Source organism: Heliangelus exortis, chromosome Z, assembly GCF_036169615.1.
Source record: "Heliangelus exortis chromosome Z, bHelExo1.hap1, whole genome shotgun sequence".
NCBI lineage: Eukaryota > Metazoa > Chordata > Aves > Apodiformes > Trochilidae > Heliangelus > Heliangelus exortis.
Genome location: NC_092454.1, coordinates 39764410 through 39783725, shown reverse-complemented (window position 1 = coordinate 39783725; position 19316 = coordinate 39764410). Strand labels below are relative to the sequence as shown.

The 19316-nt window shown below is 41.8% G+C and overlaps 1 protein-coding gene across 3 annotated transcripts in view; it reads left to right on the top strand.

Annotated features, from left to right (window-relative positions):
• Positions 1-15733: 15733 nt before the first annotated feature.
• Positions 15734-19316, top strand: part of FOCAD (focadhesin) — a 99577-nt gene continuing 95994 nt past the window's right edge. For 2 of the 3 annotated variants that reach the window (XM_071732165.1, XM_071732163.1), the window contains exon 1: positions 15749-15864. The gene's annotated coding sequence lies outside the window, so the exon portion shown is untranslated. Of the gene's footprint in view, positions 15865-19316 lie in introns of all 3 variants that reach the window. The other variant, XM_071732164.1, reaches the window with a different exon arrangement.

Genomic DNA, 19316 nt, shown 5'->3' with positions numbered 1-19316 from the left:
AAAAAAATTGGTTGTGCTGTTACTTTATTGTATCTCTTGTAACTTTTGTTTTACCAGAATTAGAGTGTATATGGAGCAGTACAGCTTTTATAGTCAGGCCACTTCAAAAGAGAAGTTTTGGTAACAGCAGAAACAAACAGAGGAGTTATTGGGCTTTTTATGGTAGTTATAATGCAGCTGGTGATAACCCAATCCTAGTTAGATAGATAAAAAGATAAGCAGTCCAAGAAGTAGTCTCCTCTACACTGTATGATTACAGTTGCTGAATTTTTAATTTTTAACCACAGAAGGAACAGGAAAGAAGAGAGAAGAAGTCTTCCACCAAAGGAAGATGGTTTTGTCTTCAATAGTTTTAGCTTGTGTTACCATTCAGAATAAGATAAAGTAAGACTGTCTGTAACTGGAAAGTTCGTTTATCCTTAACAGATACCAGTAAGACAATTCCCTTGTTCAGAAGCCTTTAAACAGCTGAGTTTTCTGGCACATACTCATACTCCGTGTGGTAGCTTGGGATTCTACAGGAAGGAGAGGAGGTGAGTAGTTCTCTGGAGTCCTTCTATGATGATCTTTATTTCTAATGTATTTAGACAAAAACATTTCTCTCTTGACTTAGAACAGGACTGAATCAATACAAGCTGTTTTCCTCTATTCACATCACCATAATGATGGACATGTTTCTGTTACCTAAATTTATTCATTCTAATAGTCTTTTTAACTACATAAATGAAATCACTCAGTTGGGTAATGATTACTTAGACACATTTGCAGATTCAGGCTCAGATTTGAAAAAGAGGAGGCAGATGTTTAATAACTGTTAGTTGTGAAGCAATGTTAATTTTTAAACTAAAAGAGAAATAAATAGAAATAGCATTTGTATTCAAGCTGAAAGGATTGTGAGGCAATTACAGCCATTAAAAAAGCCATCCATTTCACAAACAGGAGCGGAATCAAAGAACAGTCTTGAGCTGGTTAAGTGACAAACTGGTGCAACTATTTTCATCATTTTGGATTAACAGTTAAAAAAACCCAATCTTTGATCTCATTACAGCAGATGGATGCAATTACCTGCATATGAAAGTGTAAAGACCCTGGTTCAAAGAACTACAGACTTATAAATGTGAAAGCAATTTTCTGGTGGTACTATCAAAACTGCATTTGCAAGGGAATAATTATACAGCTGCTGAAAAATGAGAGACACTTGGTTCATGTCCTTAAAGATATTTAACTAACTAAAGGTTCATGTTATCAGCTACTGCAATGCCAAAAACCCTTGCACATTTTATCTCTGCTGAAATGGCTGATGCAGCTATAGGCTTCCCAGTCCCTATGTTAAAACACCTTCAGACATACCTACAGCATGCTGTGCAGCCTGATGTACAGATGCCAGATCTTTGACTCAGATGGAACATGAATCAACATTTCTGCTCAATACACCACGATCTGTGGAAGCAGCATAGCTGTGCCAGTATCACATTGCACCTGACCTAAGAAGAGCTGTGTTTCACAGCCATACTGCTGGTGATCTCACACACAGCCGAGAAGAACTGCTGTCTTTCTGTATTAGTTTCTTACACAGATATGTCCTATATCACAAAAAGAAGACTGCTTCCCAACTCTCTTGGACACATTGTTCTGTCTTCAGTGTTTCAAACACAGCTGTTTTAAATTTCAGTGTGAAATTCAAACTTTGTTCCCCAAATATATATACTGGTTTCTACATGGGCCTTGCTTTACATGTTTCAAAAAAGCATCTAGCTGGAGCAGCTAATATTACTAGCTATAAAGGAAACCACAGTGCCTTTCAAATATATTGTCAGCCTGAATTTCTCTGTATTTGAGGTATTTTAATTTCCTTATGCAGACAATACATAAAATCATAGCCTGACACAAGCCAGACACTTGGATTACAGTGCTAAGATGCTGGTCTGAAACAGAGTCAGAACTTAAAAGGAACCTACAAAAGAATATGTTGCTTTGTACTGCCACTCTGTCTGCCAGGAAATCATGGAAAAATACTCTCTATGGATTGGCTTTTTCTTGAGTTGGCTACATAGGCTGAAAAAAATGCCAAGAAGCCTGGGCCAAGGGAGTGCCTGTTTTGAGGTTTTATTGGCTTGTCCATTTTGTAATCACAAATCAAATAGAAAATAAGCACTTCAGGTGGTAACATATTAAGCCCCTAGTCAGTGGAAAAGATCTCTAAGATCTTTAAGAGCAAGGGATGCATGTTTTATAAAACAACATGAAATAGTTTATAGCTCACCATGAACCATCTCAGAGGGATGTAGTAATGACAAAAGATAAATGCAAAAATGGAGACGGTTATGCACAGCATTGCAGCATGTAAGTTAAAAAAAAAAAAAATTCAAGGCCTCTGGGGATGCATAAGGAAATCTGTTCAGAGCAGAAAGTCTTGTTGAGAGACCAACAAGGAAGTATTTAGCTTTTTATTACTTAACAATGGGGTAGCCCCTAGAAGAAATACTCCTGCTAGACAAAGAAACACAGTGGAATTCTGTACTGAGTTTAGGACTGTGTAACATCAGAGAACCTGTTCTGGATTTTCACAGCAATAAGCAAGAAAGAGTCTGATCACAAGTGCAAGGGAGTAATTCCAGTGGAAATCAATGTTCTCAGTTCTTGGCCTGACAGAAGATCTCCCTGCTAGAAATCAACCAAAGAGCATAAAGGAATTGTCATTGTCCTCACTCTCCATCAGGTCCTCATGCTGGCCACTGTATTGGTTACATAAGTAACCATCATCCAAGATATGAGCTTATACGCAGGGTTACTGGTATGTCTTGGTCATAGACCACTTGTCATGCTCACTGTAACTCAGAAAGTAGTTTTAATCCGACTTTATGGGTGGGCAATTGAGATTAAATTACCTCACCAAAGATAACAAAATAAGGAATGAAGTGGGCAAGCAGTTAAACACAGTGAGGACAAAGCCTGGGCTTCCCCAACCCACCCTCCCCCCCCCCCAAAAAAAAAAAGAACATGAAGAAATTGGGGAAAAATGTGTAAACAAAGATAGTATGGGTTAACAGAGACTGAAATTCACAGCTTCCTCAACAGTCAATATGAGAAATGCTTTGACAAATATGAAAGAACATTGGAAAATTCGAGGAATATATTATCTATGTACTTGCAGAAGTCTGGCCTTAGGGGCTAGATAGGCATAATTAAGAAATCTAAAAAAAAATCATCTGAATGAGACATAGCTACTATTACACATGGGTAAGTTGCAAAGCAAGATTGTTCATCATATAGAAATATGAGAGCCAGTTAATAATCACAGCATTATAAAGAAGGTGGAGGTAGTTTTTATGAAGGCAGAGAAGGCAGCAAAGCAGTATTAAGCTGTGTGGAAATACCAGATGCTGGAGCTGCACTTGCCATCAAGATTTCAGAAGCCCTTCCATATGATCTCTATGTGGGCCACTGAATTCAATTGATTTTAGTAGCAGAGCAGCTGCACTCCTAATGGTAGGCACCCCTCAATGCATAGTGAATTTCCTATCAGAATACAGTCATCACCATATGATATTAAATCCACATACTTTACCATATATTTACAATTTCAAATAAAACTCTCCAGCTCTCCAACAGATATAAATGCAAAAATCATGGTGTCCTGATATACTGCATTTTCCACCTTACAGTGCTCTGCTGTCTCTTTTTATCCGTTTCCCACTTATCCATTGCCCATGCAGCATATTTTAAATGGACCAAAGCTATCAACTTTATCTTCTTCAAATTGCAAATACATATATGTGTGTATATACACACTCAAAGGTAAAGAGAAATAGTTTCCAAATGCATCATTCATCAGCGTTCTGCATTTGTACCTCCATCCCAAGGAAACCCTTGAGAGACTAGGGTGAAAAGGAATATAGTTTCCTATGAAAATGGATGCCAGGAGGCCTGCAAATCTTGTGGGGGGAGCAGTTGGATCATAAAACATTTGCTTTCAGGGTTCTGATCTTGAGGCAGAGGGATCAAAATCTGCATGTTCAAAAAACGTCTTTTCAGTAGGAGTAAGGTGGTCCCACACTTTGTAGGGACAATTAAAATGGAAAGTTTGGGCTGAGTAGGTGTTTAAACTGTTATAATTGATCTTATAACAAACACTAGAAATAATTTCAATACAAATTATTTCATTTACTGTGTCTATTAGCAAGTGACTGTATTAATAAGGAGATTAAAATCTCAAGGGTTCTGGAATGCAGCCTCAAACAGAAACAAGGAAAATGTAAATCCTGTGAGCCTATGAAACAAAAGTCATCAGATTAACTGTCATTAAAAAAAAAATAAATGGAAAGATGGCAAAAAACCAAAATAAATTACCAGGCAAAGGTCTGAAACACAAAACCATCTTAGTGTTAAGAAAAAATAGTATGTTTCACTGAGCATTTTTTCAACAGTGAGTTCAGTCGTGTCATTAGTCTTTCCTCATACTGCCAGTCCCTTTCATATTGTTAGCATTGTCTATGTAAAATGAACTACAAGTAGTTTCAGAACTTGCCATGAAAGGCTGACACCAGCTCTTAGCTTTAATTTTTGTATCAGTGGTTCAGGTGAAATCCAATGGACTTCAACAAGAATATTAAAATTCGAACCTTGCCTTGCAAACCCACACTGAAAAAATCTAAACAAATGAAGAGTCTCATTAACCCCAGTGGCAATTACTAGATTGCATATCTATTTGAAATAACTGGGAAGACTAAAGAGATTTTAATCCCTACCATTGATTGAGGCTTTCTCGTGCCCCACAAGTAATTCCCACATTCTTGTCTTCTGTGTGGTTTCCTAGTTCTGGCTGCGCAGAAGAAATAAAATAGTGGCACATCACCCCAAGAATTCTGCATTTTAAGGCCTATGTCACTTCTGGTTTTGGTATAAAATCCAGTCCAGGGGGTTGTCCTCATCATAGGAATTCTAAGCTCTGTCCTTTACCCCAAGCTAGAAGCTACTCACAAAACTCCTGTGTTAGAAGCACACAGGAACAAAAGCCATTCTGGTTTCCTATCCTGTAATCCATCAGACTCAAATACAGCTTCACCCTGAGCCATGGAAACAGACTAGATTGTGCTGCTCTTGGAAAAGAGTGACAGAGCACGATTCCAGTAATTGAGGTGCCTATGCTGACATTTCAGTCCCCTTCTCTGACACACCTGTACAATTGCAACTGGCAGCATCAGACAGCCATGTTGCTCTAAGACAACCTACCCGAGAACTGAAGGTTTCCAGGTGACTAGCAGGCATTTAGGCAAGTACATTACAAAGATAATAAATCTTAATCTCATGTAGCCTGAAATGAGCAAAAGTTGAAAACACTTTTTTTTTTTTTTAATCGACACTTCTATGTTGGAAGTGGATCTGAGGCCTAAGACAATTTAAATCATGTTCTTAATTGCACTCCTTGAATCGTCCTCTGGTTTTGCTGTGCTGCATTGTGTTAAGTGAAAGCAGAATGCAGTTTGTCATTTTGAAGTCACTCCTATCTCACTCTCCTGGCTTGTTTGCTGCGGCTGGCAATCTTTTTTCTTGACTGTAGAATCCAGAAGATCGTTACTGATTAAGTTACTGCCATAATACAATCTAACATTTCAAAATAACAGCTTCAGGGGACTTCAGAAACTGATGGGAATATAAAAGTAGACAGTGAGGGGACCTCAAGGATTTGCAGAAATATATTCAAAACAATATTTTAAAGCTGTAGGATGTTTTCAGAAGTCACTTACTGAGTTTAAATTTCCCACTTGGATGATGATGTTCAAATACAGAATTTTCATAATTATTAACCACCACAGAGAGCAACTAAGTATCTAGATTGTGCTACCTTGTTACATTGATCATCCAATGTTAAGAAAGCACCAATGAGATCATAACTTCATATATGACTATGTATGCATGTGAAGCACCCATTCTTACTTTGAAGTAAATTCTTGTTTTCTTGAAAGATATTAGACTTTATTTCTAAAAATCTGAATCTCCTTTCTCAAAGAAAGTCAATCTCTTTAAGATGGTAACTGAGGTTACTTAAATCACCCTTGAAGACATTAGAGGACTGACCCTGGTATCAGCTCCTGGTGTCAACCATCACTGACTGGCCTCCAACTAAATGTCGTGAAGCAGATCATAAACCTTTGAGTCAAGCAGTGCAATATGAATGGGTATCCATTTACCACACATTAATACATACACAGGGTGCTCATACCTACCAATTAAAACCATTTTAATGGAATATAGTCTAGGTAATAATAAGCAGAGTTGGAAAATATTTCTATATTTTGGAAAAATAGAGAATACCTCTTCAACCTTAAAGCTGTCTTCCTGTCAGTGGGACTCATCTTTTCTGAAAATGTACTATGAACTCTTGGTGCAGTTGAAGATCTGCCTAGACCATCTTAGCCACACAGGAAGTACAAGAGTACTCACTGGAGCAAAGCATATTTTTTGTTTTTAAATATAAATTTCAGACAAAATTATGTTGAGCACATCCTGGTGAAAAAAATACACGTATTTCTGCATCCTTCCCACATCCAAATACTACAGAAGTAAAAATACTTCATCATAGAAATGAAGGAGCTTCAGGAGATCATCTGTATAACCCTCTGCACACAGGCAGGATCAAAAATTCATGGAACTAACCCAAATCTCTGACCTTCACTTTATCTTTCTGTAGTTTCATTATGAAGCTGTAGGCAATTTTTTTCCTTTCTTTTCTCTGAGTTTCCTACTTGTGAAATGAAATAAAAATAACAGAATTAGTATTTGAATAGTGCTCTGGAATTTAGTATTAAATGTTACTTCTCCATCTTAGTTATGAACCATAGCTGTGCTTTTGATCCCACATATTAGAGAGACCTGATACAAACTGAATATAACACATGGGAAGAGTGCAGGTTCTTTTCTATCAGATCACAGTCAGTTCTCACGACACAGTTCACAAATGCACAGCCGAGTTTATAGAGAAAGATAGAGATTTTCTTACAAACTTCAGGAGTACCTTTATTTGAAGCAGCTGAAGACCAATTTGTCAGGTTTATGTGACTATTCTTCAGGTAGTTCGAACAACTACTTAAAGGCATTTCTTAAAATTAATAGCAGAATAACTAGTGCAAATTTGGTTCAAAAATCAGTTCAGTATTAGGGAATATAAGTAGCCTACAAGATGGGAAGAAATTACTTTGGGTCAAACACTTTCCAGATGCTATGTTGGGTTTCTAAATCCAACGACAGCTTTTCTGACAGGAAAGCTGGAATCAAATGAGAGGTCATCAAGAATAATGGACCTCAAATGCAGAAAGGAAATATTTACAGTGAACTTGCACAATATTACAAGTTTCCTGGGATTCCTTTATTTCAACTTCACTCATGCCTCAACAATTCAAATCTGCTTGCAATTTTCGTTCTTATGAGCTTGAAACCAAAATCAGATTAATAAATCAGCAAATGTATAAACAACAGGAGATTGGTCAGACAGATAAACGACTTAACAATGACCAGACACATCAAATCTAAGGGCAAATCAAAGGAATTAAGGAGCAGAAATCCATGTATAGCAAGCTGGGTCCCATCCTCTCCTCACAGGGGTTAGAATGTCTGTGCTCAAGCCCCACTCTTGGCTCTGACTGCTGGGAACAAGCTGTGTGAGCAGGAGCCTTGGTGGGTCCCCCCCCTGCTTTGCTCAGAAACCACACTTAAGTGCATCCCTCACCCAGGGCCTTCCTGATCTACAGTGCAGCCAAACCTCTGCCTGGGCTCCTGCTTTGCTGTTCCAGGCCCTGACCCATAGGGTCAGCTTCCCAGCTAGGTTCCACACTCTCAGCATCACTAAGGACCACTCTCCTGGGATAACTGCGTGGTGGATAACCCTGACTACCTCACCAGCCTCTTCAACTCTTCTTGTCCAGATGCTCTGGGACCCTGCTCTCACTGCTCTCCGGCCATACATAAAGCCTTCTTTCAACTGTGAAAACACTCTCAGCTCCACGCAGGTAACAGTGCTCAGGATCTCAGGGTCAAATTCTAGGAGTTTTTAATTTTCGGTTTAATTTTTTTTGTTACTGCATAAAGTCAGAGGTGCACCACTGGTCTTCACACTGGGCCAGGGGAGGCTTAGGTTGGATGTTAGAATCATAGAATCATAGAATCGTCTCGGTTGGAAGGGACCTCAGAGATCATCAAGTCCAACCCTTGATCCACTACCGCCATCGGTTACCACTGAGTGCCACATCCAGTCTCTTTTTAAATATCTCCAGGGATGGAGAATCCACCACTTCCTGGGGCAGCCCATTCCAATGTCTGATCACCCTCTCTGTAAAGAAATTCTTTCTAATATCCAACCTAAACCTCCACTGGCACAACTTGAGACCGTGCCCTCTTGTCTTGAAAGGAAGAATTGCTTTATAGAATGGATTATTAACCACTGGAATGGGCTGTCCAGGGAAGTGGTTGATTCACCATCCCATGTTTAAAAATTGTTTAGATATGTTGCTCAGGGACATGGTTTAGCAGAGGGTTGGTTGAGCCAGGGTAGTAGAAACAGGTCAAAGTTTGGACTGGATGATCTTTCAGGTCTTTCCAACAGGAATGATACTATGATTCTAGCAAACTGAAACTATATAACACCGGACATCTGAAGATACATTGCAATTTATCCATTCCAAAAGGGTTTGTGCCTTTTTAATTATTTTTTAAAATTTAAATTAGTCTTTGCAAAATAGAAGTTTCTTTCTCCTATTGTTAACTATAGGAGCTGCAGGTGTGGGAAACCCTAACCACAGCAATTAGGGTGAGGGTCTGTATGCTGTGACACAGAACCACCTTGCACAGAACATCTCAACATCTAATGCAGGGAGACAGGACACTGTAACAGGAGAAGATGTGCAAGTGTGTGACCCAGACACAACAGCCTACAGCTGAAGAGGGGTGGATAACTCAAGATAAACAAGCTGCTGTCTTCCAGCATTTCCAATCTGGACATTTGCCTCCATGAGCCAAAGAGTTAAAACCAATTATACTTGCAAATCCAAAGCCATTTCAGCCCATCTGAAAAGTGTCTGTATTTGAAGGCTAGTTTCCCTGTAGTTTCATTCAATTTGGTTATACAGCTCAGGAATGCTCAGACAAACATTTAGCATTATTTCCTCTGTAAAATAATCATTATGTTAACATATGACATAGTTAAGTAGTTTAAGTAAAATCTACAAAGAAGTGTATTCAGCCTGAATTTTACCCCAGATTTGCTTTGTTAATGGCCTGAAGACCAATGGCAAGAAGTAGTCTACTGGCTCTATCTCTTTTTTACCAGTCAAGGACTTCAGTAGTAGATGGTCAGTTTCAGTCATCTCCCATGACCAGATAGATGAAGGAAAAAGCCCTAGTGAGCATAAAAGGGGCTTTAGAAGCTAAGAAATAACACTTCTTTGCCCACAAGGCCATGAAGTATGCTCCTACAGATAGGTGTAATTAACTTGAGGGCTTATTAGATTTTTGTTGGAGCAACTAATCAGAAGGAAGGGATGAAATAATGTCATGTGGCACTCACTTTATAGGCATGTCTAAACTAGAAATCATAAATGAGTGTCTTAATTCATATTGGTTAAGCAAAGAGAGCTATATCAAGTAAAATAACAGATGAGAAAAGACCATTTGAATTTTTTCTTTTTTTCTTTTTACACCTCTTTGTGCTCTCTGCCACTCTGTACAATCTACAGAAAACTGAAATGCTCCAACAGTGACAGCTATTCATCTTCACCAAGATTATGTCTTAAAATGTCTACACTACCCTTCAGCTAAGCAAATGCTGTACCTTTACAGGCAGCCTAGCTATTCCATGGGCCTTGCTCATAGTAATACAAGGGGAGCTTTTATCTACGAACTGCTGCAGATAAGGTTTAGTAAGGCATTTCTAATCTTCTGGGTTGCAGAGCCCTCCATGGCAACTGTTAACCAATTTAACTCCCATTAATCTCAGCTGGCTTTGAGGGTAAAAATTGGGGATTTTTTGTTCAGTTCTACACTCACACTGACCTTCAATGCTGAGGTCCATGGAAGCTCTGTATGCAGTGCTAGTCCTTCATAGCTGACCACTGTTTGCAGCAAACGCGGCTGCATCTAAAAGTTTAATGAATTTTAATGAAGACTTAATCTTAGTAATTAAGGCTAAAGACATAGCTGACTAGACCCATTTGATAAAACTATATTTGATTATCAGGCTTAAAAGACTTAAAATAAACAGATTGTAATAGTGGTAGGCTTGGCTGCTATTGATTTCTGCAATATGTGCTAAACCATGACTTTCTTCATTCCTTTCCTTAATTTTTAAGGCTTCATTTTAAAGCTGGAATTGCTTTCTGTCTTGGATAAAACAGAAGAAACAAGATATGCAGATTAGGCTATTATTAGACACGTTCATTTGGGTAATAACCTTCACTGGGAGAACTCAAAAAACATTACAAAAGCTTCCAAGAGAACCTTCTGACATTTCTTAGGAGAGCATTATCAGCACATCACCCCTCCTGTCCCCTGAGAAAACAGTTCAGAATGTCCTAGAAAAAGAGTAACACCTGTCTATAGTTTCTCTCCTGGAAGAGAATTCACAGGCCAGTGAACAGGGCACTTTTCATGGATTTGTTAATCTTTACAAAAGATCTTGTTGCAGAAACTGGAGGGTAGTAAACCTATTTGGCAGCTCAATCCAAGCTAACTGAATTTTTCTCTTATTGTTTTCTGTATTACAGATAGGCCCCATTAAGACCAGCAGGAAATAATGTTGGGGACACCTCCCAGAAGTGTTAAATTTATTTCAAATTTGACTAGAAAAAACAGAGTTTGTAGCATAATCTGAAGCTGCTATAAACTGCTGTGAATCAATTAAGACTTTAGCACTGATGCTGCCTTTGTAACTCCCAAATATTTACTTGACTTGAATGGAAGACCTTGGAAGCTGGAGACAAAACTTCAGGGAAATACAGAAAATATATTTTAGTTTCTCACCCAGGCTCTAGAAGATCTGAAATTTAAAGGCAATCAAAACAAATACATACATTAAGCACCTCTATTTGGAGATATCTTCTACTTTTTTCTTGCTTCTGAGATCTGGGCATAGAAAAAAAAATGGTATGAAAAGAGACCGAGACAATAGGGCAGTAAATACTTTCATACAGATGGGTTGGGTTGTTTTGTTGCAAGGAAAGCCTTGTTAGACTGTTTGGGTTATGCGTACTCAATACCCCCACATGTCAACACCTTTAGATGCCATGCACGAAACTCAGCATTTTAACATAGTGCATGGAATTAGGTACTAATTAGGTCAGTTAATCCAGGTAAGGTATGTCATACCCTGATGCCAAGCATGAAGCCATTCCAGTGAGGTGCTTCTTGAACCAAGATATATAAACTGAATCAGAATATTTTAAAGGGTTATATGCTCCTTTTTCATCTAATTGAAAGCCATCTTGGTTAATGCTCGTTTAGGAAATAGCAGATTTAGCAGTGTACTCAGAAACCAGAGGTCTCCTCTCTTGGGTTTAATATGGAGCTGAAATATGGCTAGAGAAGTTTCCCTGGTTAAAATGCTACTGAGACACACTTGCCCTCTCTAGGCAAGATCTGCAACATGGCAGCTTCAGAAAGCTCCTTTGCTAAAAGTCTATGTGACAACAAACAAAGAGTCTCTATCAAGGCAGGGAAAAAAAAAAAAAAAAAAAAAAAAAAAGAGGGAGAAAAACACAGCAGCATACTAAATGAATCCACACTCCCCATATCTTCCTACTGCAAGACTGGATGTGGTGGCAGCAGGGAGTGACTTGCCCTCTGCCACATCAGGATGCAAGGCAGGGACTGACAAGCTGTACTGGGAGCCCTGTGTAAGACATTGTATCCCAGCCAGGGATCTTAAATAGGCCGTGTATGTTCTCTGGGCCAGAGAAGCTCATATGTTATTAATGTAATCTGTAGTTTATAATATTTTGGGGAAAGGTAAATGTGTACATGGATCAAGCGGTGGAATCCTGATCAGGAGACCATTGCACATCAAGGAGTCAGAGACCCACATCACAACTGACCTCACCAGGTGCAGGGCTGTGCTGTGCTGCATTGCATGTCAGGGTCAGGACTGTGATATACTGCACAGGTCCCTTTAGACAGGACAAACACAGCCAGCACCGAGGAGCCTGCAGGTAGCTCCCAATCACTAAATCACTACTGCCAATTACGTTGCCTTGCATGGCCTTGCCCTTAACTAAAGTTCTGCCTGAAGTCATCATGCTAACACCCTTTATAAATAGAATTATTTCTTGTAAGGAAATTGTATAGTAGCTTGAACAATCAAAAAGGAGGAACCTCTCTTCACATCTGGGATTTGTGGAATGTGTCATGATAAAAATCCACCTGGGGCCCAATGCAAGATTTCTAGTACCTGAAGTGACAAAAGATTTATTTGCTATCTACATTCCTTTTTAAGACGTTTGCTGCTGGGCATTTCTTCCTGAGATGCAGAAAAAGACTCTGACACCTCTCTTTGCCACCTCAGCCTCCACTCCCTTGTACAGAAAGAAGGGATCCCACTTGCACCCTTCACTACAGGGGGAACACTCAGCTATGCAGCTCTTCCGCTGAGTCAAACTTACTGGGATAGGGAACCCACACTAGAATACCCACAACAAATGCCCCGTCTTCCCTTAATCTGTTCAGCACATGAAGACCTCACAACCCTAAGGACGATCAGGTCCACTAAGTTTTTTTTGTCTAAGTAAGCAATGGCCAGAAGTATTACCCGGTTTATAGCACAGACTCTCCTCTCTCCATTTAGCTTTTAATTCTCTAGCCTGACTAATAAAGGCTTCCTACTTATTCAAATACATAGCCATCTATACTTATTAATAAAACACCATCAAATATTTTAAAACATATTTAAGATTCAGTGATTTCACCAACCAACTCCACAAGTTTTGAATCTAGCTCTCATGGGTTACTAAGAGAACTGGGTACCAAGCCACATAAATCAGGGCCAATCCCTTCAGACAGCAGTGTATTTCCTCACGTGTCTCAAAAACGACATGGAGAATGAGGACTGAAGTATCACATGGCAGGTCAATAACCAACCATCCTGCCAAGAGCAAGACTCTCTTAGACAAAGCAGAAAGGATGGAATGGGAAGAGGGGACTGAACACTGCATTTTGTTCCATTCCATTCCCCCTTGAAATAGGCTGAAATACATCACTGGACCTTTTAGCTGATCTTGGGATGCTACAACTCTAGTAGCAATGGGAATTGTGACCCCATCATGGGCTTCCATGTGCTGGAAGCCACATGTCACAGTTTTAACCAACAACCAGGTAACAGATGCTCCCTGTTATCTCCCTACCACCCTCCCAGGAGCAGATAAAAAGGTGAATAACAGGGAGAGACTTTAGGGTTGGAAAAAAAAAAATAAAAGCAAAACTAGAATAGGTTTTATGAAGTAGTAGAATACTAATGATAACAGCGACTGACATACAAATATATACAAATACGGATCCCACACCCTTCAGATGGTGATTACCCTCTGAGCAAAAAAGTCCCAAACTGGACTCAGCTGTAGATGGGGGTGTCTGAGTCCCAGTAACAGTCCACAGCAGCCTTGGAGCAGCCAAGCCAGTCCTACTTGGGAAAGCAGGAGAAGGTGACCTGTCTTCACAAATACTGTTCTTCTGCAGCATGGAACCGACCGAGAGCCATAGCAAACAGAACCCCAGCCAGCACACCACCCCGAAGAGCCAAGAGGGCTCTTTGGGAGCCATCTTATATTGAGCACCACAGGAAGGAGCACTGTGGTTGGTCCATTTGCATTACCTGGCCCATCGTCCCCATAGCAACAGCTTCTGTCCCCAGTATCAGGTAGCAGCAGCTACCTCCTGGGAGGTCTCAGGATGGTATGGCTGCAGGTGATTTTTATCTGGGTCCTCTTTAACCCAGACATGACATCACAAAAACTTGTACATGTTGTTCGCAAAACGTTACGGCGGCAAAGTCACGTGGAGAAGACAAACAGTTTACATGGTCTATGAGATGTGACATATTTACTTTGCATATGCACATGTAGGCAACTCAAGAGAATACAGTGTTCTGTGATTAACTTCTGGGCTTTTTCTGGCTTTTAAAGTGTCAGTGTGTGCTTTCCCATTGATGGAAAGGAAGCAGGGACAGCACCCTTCAGATGCCATGAACTGCCTATGGCTTAGTTGGTGGACCTGGAACCAATATACTAAGCAATTCCCTAGTCTTTTAAACCCAATAAACTTTACAAAAATTAGATGGAAATGGCTACTATTACTTTTTTTTTTTTTTTTCCACATTTGTCAGCATTTGACTACTTGCTGCTCTCAAACCATCTCACAGCTGAATTACATTAGAGAATAATCTAATCCTTTTCAAACAAATTCCTTTCAAAATACCTGTGACCTTTCTTGAAGTTATTTTTAGTGAAAGCTGTTCTGATGTTGTATATACATGACTTGGAGAAGTTTCCTGTTGCTTCCATGCTCAGGAATGTAAGTGCTGTTCTGTGTTACAGTAACAATCCTAATTGAAAACACAACTACTTTAGGCCCAGCTGGGAGGAGCCCATCAAAATACATCACCTGAGATTTGACTGTTCTACCTTTCAGGAAGCTGCATAAAATGCAGCAAAGGCAGGCTCATTTATTCTGCACGCTTGGTGTCTTCCTGATGTCCCTGCAGCCTGCTGATCACTGCCTGTGTAAACATTTAGAAGGCTGAAGAGACTCTGCAGTGATTTTGAAGCCGATAAAAATTTTTGCCTGGTGGTTTTGGTTTTTTTGTGTTGTTTGTTTGTTTGTTTGTTTTTTTCATGTTTAGACAATACCTAATTAAGTGTCTTAGCCTTTCCAACACAAGTTGTAATGCTTCTGTTTTAAGTCTTTGTATTTACATCTCCATTTCTGTTTGGATGGAAGGAGCCGTCCAAATCTGTCCCAGCGCTAGAGGACTTATTCATGCGCTGCAGGCAGCACAGAAGCTTGGACCCAAAGTACTCTCCCCGGAGCTCCAAGACATGAAACCCGGCCAAAACCTGCAGCCGGATTCAGCGGGCAGTGGGACCAGGCGAGATCCTGGTTGCCCTCACAGTGCGCTCGCACTGCCAGATAACGTATCATAGAATCATAGAATCATAGAACTGGCTGAGTTGGAAGGGACCTCAGAGATCATCAAGTCCACCCCTTGATCCACTACCGCTGCAGTTACCAGACCATGGCACTGAGTGCCACATCCAGGCTCTTTTTAAATATCTCCAGGGACGGAGAATCCACCACTTCCCGGGGCAGCCCATTCCAGTGCTTGATCACCCTCTCAGTAAAGAAATTCTTTCTAATGTCCAACCTAAACCTCTCCCCGCTCAGCTTGAGACCGTGCCCTCTTGTCTTGCTGAGGGTTGCCTGGGAAAAGAGACCAACCCCCACCTGCCTACACCCTGCTTTCAGGGAGTTGTAGAGAGTGATGGAGGTCTCCTCTGAGCCTCCTCTTCTCCACGCTGAGTAGAAGCATCCTGGTGGCTAAAACCCATCTTAGTACGCTGGCACCACTTCTAACACCACCGAACTACCCAGGGCCTTGGCTGAACCACGCTGCGACCGCCCAGCTCGCCCCCCGCCCCATTCCGAGGCGCGGTGCCCGCCCACCCCCGGGCGGGACTCTGCAGGGCAGCAGCCGCGCAGGCGCCAGCAGCCGCGCAGGCGCATCGACCCTTGGGGCGGCCGAAAGGGGGCTGTCGGCTGCCAGCGCCTCCCCGCCCTGCCGGAGTAGGGCCGAGAGGCGGTCGGGTTGCACGGGGTGCGAAACGAGGCGAGGTGGGGCTGTGCTGGGGCGGGTCTGGCGCCGAGGTGGAGGGCGTAGGGCCGCGGGGTCCTGCGGTGCTTGGGGCGCGGTGCCAACGCGGTGCCGGGCGGTGCTGGAGCCGCCTCTCGCCCTCTGGGCCATCTCCGGGGGTTGCCGGGGTCTGGCCGGGCTCGCAGCGGGGCGGGCGGGTCCCGGAGAGACTGAGGGGATGGCACCGCGACGGGGGCTGCGGGACAGCCTCAGGACAGCAGCGGAATCGGCGGGACCGCTGCCGTGACTCAGCTGGGGGGGTTTGTTTGTTTGTTTGCTTTTCTACTTAAACTCGGCTACTTTGAGGAGCTGTGAAGTGGTGGGGGTCTCCGCTGGGTTGGTAAAATCACCGATTTGAGTCTGCAGTCCTTAACAATGAGCAAAAGGCAATATATCTAGGAAAAATGCGAGCTCCGTAGTCCCCGCAGTCATTTTCTGCTGTTTACCTTAGTTTATCCTGTCATAATTACTTTTGGTAAACCGGTATGGTCCAGAATTGAAGGTGTAATCACATTACAATCCATTTCTGGTTCTGTTTATTAGCAATACTTGTCCTTTTTAGCATCAGGATGTTGCGTTGAGTTTACATTACAAACTTCCAGTAGCAGGGGGGATATAAGAGTGTCTTATGTGGGAAGATGCTACAAGTTTTTCCCATGTCTGATAGAGCCAGGTCCCACTGTTCCAAGACGGACCTTCTTCAGTGACAGTGGTAGCACCCTTGTGGTAACATACATAAAGGGAAAATATTGCTGCACGACAGTAGCTGGAAGAGAGAAGTGAGAATATGTGAGAGAAACAGCCCAGCATACACTAAGAGCAGTGAAGTAGGAGGGGGGGGGGGGGGGGAGGGGATGCTGCAGGTGCCAGAGTAGGGATTCCCCATGGTCAAGACCATGATAAGGCAGATTTTCCCCCTGCAGCCAAAGGAGGCCCACAGTGGAACACATACTGACATGCAGTCTGTGGACTCCACACAGGAGCAGGTGGATGCATGGAAAGGAAGCTGTGACCCTCTGGGGAGGAGCCTATGCTGGAGCAGGTTCCCTGCAGGAATTGTGACCCTGTGGGAGACTGTTCCTGAAGGGGTGCACCCTGTGGAAAGACCCATGCTGGAACAGTTTCTGAAGAACTGCAGCCCGTGGAAAGGACCTGCTCTGGAGAAGTTTGTGGAGGACTTTCTGTAGTGGAATGGACTCCATGCTAGAAAGAGGGAAGAGTATGAAAGAGGGAAGAGGTGGAGAAGTTGGGAGTAAGAGAATTTATTTACAGGAGAAGGAAGGGGTAGAAGGAAGCTGCTTGTAGATTTATTCTTATTTCTCATCCTACTCTGATTTGATTGGTAACAAATTAATTTCCCTGAGTTAAGTCTGTTTAGCCTGTGATGGTGATTGCTGAGTAATCTCTCCCTGTCCTTATCTTGTACTAACCTTTCACTATTTTTTTCCCTTGTCCAGTTGAAGAGAGGGAGTGATAAGAGTGGCTTTGCTGGGCACCTAGCAGCCAGCCAAGCTCAATCCAGTACAGGGGCTTGCCATTCATATTGATAATGTTGGGAAAACAAGCAAGGACTCCTTTCTTCTGCCTTGGCTTGTTTTTTCTTTATCTTTCGTGTGTGTGCGTTAAGGGTTTGTTTGGGGTTGTTGTTGTTTTATCTGTGTAGTTTATGGTGTAGAGTGCCTCTTCAGCGATGAGAATAGGAAAAATATGTCTTAGAACAGAGACATCAGGAAAATAGAGATGTAATTAGTTACAGCTTAAAATAAGCAGCTGGGTTAACCCATGCATGGGTTAAGTTCTGGGATGTTTGGTAGACATTGTATACCTGTTGAGACCAGTTCTTTTGACAAGGTTCTTTGCAGTTTGTTAGGTGAGGACTATCGTAATAATCTGCAAGACAATTATTCCCTTTTATAGTATTCCTGTATTATTTTTTATTTCTGGAGGCAGGGAAGTGAGAAAGAATTGCATTATTTTTTAATTATTTGATTTCTAATTCTGAAGTTCAGATCAGAAATGGGAAACAACTGTTCAACCGAGGATTCAGCTTTTCCCCTCTTCCTAGTGCGATATTTTATTTCTTTGTGGTACCTTCGGTTGCAAATGTCTAAAGTCTGGAAGCAAAGGGATGAGAAAGTCTGCTAATAGCCTACAGACTTTGAACTTCAGGAGAGCAGATTTTCACTTACTCAGACAATGCTTTGGTAGGACCCTACCAGAGGTATCTTTGAGGAGCGAAGGCCCTCAGGAAAGCTTGCAGAGCTAAAGCACAGCATAAGACGCAAGGAAAGATCGTCCCACTACTCAAGAAACCAGCTAGATTTATTGGAAGACTGTACAGTGTGCTCCAGTGCAAAATTGGCAGCATAGAGAAGGCAGAAGTGGCAGCAGTCTACAGAGGCCCAGTTTAGAAATACTGCTTGAGCATAGAGTGATGGTGTTAGTAAAGCCCAAGCCCAGTGCAAATGGAATCTTGCAAGGGATGTTAATGGCAACAGGAGGACCTTGTTACATTAATAGTATATGTTGGAGAAAGAAAAAGTGAGACATTTTCATTTTGCTAAGAGAGATGGCCAGTGCCCTTGTAAGGTTGCTTTCTGTTAGCCTGCAAGAAAGTTATGGAGATCTGCAATGACTGCAGAAAGGCAAGTGTTGTCCTGTTCTTGAAAAAGGCAAAAAGGTCAGCTTGGAGTACAACAGGCATGTCAACCTCACTTAAGCATCTGGGAAATCATGGAACACATCCCCTTGGAACACATTTCAGGGCATGAGGAAGAGGGGGATTTGTTTGACTAGAAGCCAGTTGATATTATTAACAGTCCCTGGAAAGGCTGAGGAATGCATTCTTGTAGAAGTCATTTTTAAATGCAAGAAAGACGGGGTATGACTAGGAGCAGTCAGCATGGATTTAAGAAGGACAAATCATGTGTGCCTGATCAACCTCATTGCTTTCTACAATGAAGTTACTTGTGCTGTGAACAGGAGAAGGGCAGTGAATATTGGGTCCTTTAGCAAGACCTTTGATACAGTCTTACTACCATCTCACTACCACTAGATTAGTGAAATACTGCCAATGTGTCCAATGTAGTCATCTGAAACCTGGCTGGCTGGTTGGGCCAAAAAGGTGATGATTGGTTGTGCAGGGTCTATCAGGCTGGCAAGTACTGGTATCCCACAGGCATCAGTAATGGTCCCAAATCTAGGCTGTGCCTTCATTGATGTCTGGTATGATGAGATGGAGGGCACTCAGCAATTTTTGGACAGCACTGACTTGTAGAAGGCATTCAGAGCACTGGTATGTAGGGTGCTCGTCGGGTGGACCTAGACACTTCAGAGACATGGACTGACAGGAGCCTGTTGCAGTTCAGCATGGAGCAATGCAAGGTCTTGCATCTGGAATAAAACAGTTCCATGGACCATTACAGGAAAGGGC